This window comes from Rhagoletis pomonella, unplaced genomic scaffold (assembly GCF_013731165.1).
Source record: "Rhagoletis pomonella isolate Grant_MI unplaced genomic scaffold, Rhpom_1.0 Rhpom_scaffold_03592, whole genome shotgun sequence".
In the NCBI taxonomy this organism is placed as follows: Eukaryota; Metazoa; Arthropoda; class Insecta; order Diptera; family Tephritidae; genus Rhagoletis; species Rhagoletis pomonella.
In genome coordinates, this window is record NW_023462144.1 from 5,860 (window position 1) to 7,497 (window position 1,638).

Consider the following 1,638-nt stretch of genomic DNA (forward strand, 5'->3'; position numbering starts at 1 on the left):
TTTGGACCAAAGAAAAGTCAGTGAATTATATTAGGGCTGTTAAAAAAACTCTCTTTCCCCGAAATGAAAATCGTTTCAGCATCCTTCCCGTGGATGAGGCGGAATTTCCGCCTTTAACAAATGAAATCAGTGTAACCAAAAATAGGGATAGCGAAGTGAATAGGAGGCTTACTAGAGTCAGGTACAATGTGGTAGCCCGTGAAGCTAGGGCGGCAAAACAAACCCCTCATAGGGTAGCTGACAGGTCCTTAGAAAGACCAAAAAACATTACCAGGGATTCGGTGTTGGACAAACCCGAATACCTAAAGGGAAAAGTGACGGAGTTAGAAAAGCTCCTGACCCAAATGTTCAAACTAGTACAAACTCTAGTATAAATGACAAACTAGGGGAAACAGCAACTGAAATAAACAAACTCAAACAAAAATACAATTGGTTAAACACACAGGACGACATAGAAGCTATCAGTAAGGCTTCAAATCCCTTCATAACTACTGATGAAAATATTGCAATATAATTGCCAATCGTTGAAAGCGAATATAAACACTATATCGTAGGTTTTAATATCATTGAAAAAAACAGAAGCGATGGGTACGGGGGCGTAACCATAATTCTAAAGAAAAACATTAAATTTAGGAAAATAACTTTCGTGTCTGACCTAGACATAGTAGTAGTCCAATCCAAAAACTTGAACTCCAATGTAGTTATATGTGCCACCTATTTTCCGCAATCGATCCCCACAGAAATCTTCAGAAATGAGATCACCAGACTTTTTACCTTTTTAGAAAACTTCCAAAATGTCCTTATTTTGGGAGATTTTAACGCCAGATCCACAGCTTGGGGTGATCAGCTTACATCGTGTAGAGAAAGAAATCTTCAAAATATAGTTGAGGAGCACAACTTCTGGCCACTTAATGATGGGTCACTGACTTTCAAGACCAACCTGCAATCACCCAATGGGTCGGTCCTAGACCTCTCCTTCACAAACAGCAACATACCCTTCATATGGAAAACAGACCCGGTAAGGATTGGTGGAAGTCACCACTTTCCGGTGGTCATAGAGTCTACCACTCTAGTCACTCACCAACAGCGCTTCTTAGCCCAAAACAAATCAATATCAGGTATCCGACAGTTAGAGCTCGAACCGGACATTGACGACATTCAGGTAAAAATTAGGGGCGAAGTTGAGGCAGCAACCTACACTCCGCGAGCGAACAGAACACCCAAAGCCTGGTGGAGCGACACCCTAAGCAAGACTTTTCGGCTAATGAAATGTGCCTCCAAAAAGTGCAAGGACTATCCATCCCCTGAAAATTTTGAAAGCCTAATAGAAATAAAGAAGACTTGGAAGGATCAAGTCAAAGAAGCCAAAAAACGCAATTTTCAAAAAAGAATCGAGGAACTGAACGAAAATCCCACTTCAAAAGAAGCCTGGAGGTTTGTGAAAGCGATGAGGGGTGACTTCAAGTCAGCAGATAGGTTTGCATGGTCAGAGGAAAACAACATCAACTACTTGCAGTATCTAAAAAGTCAAGTCCCAGCAACAAATCATGGGTTTGCACCCAACAATGTGACGATTCCGGCAAACGATCTAGCCATTAGTTTTGAAGAGCTTCAGGATGTGGTAAGACACAAAAAGCA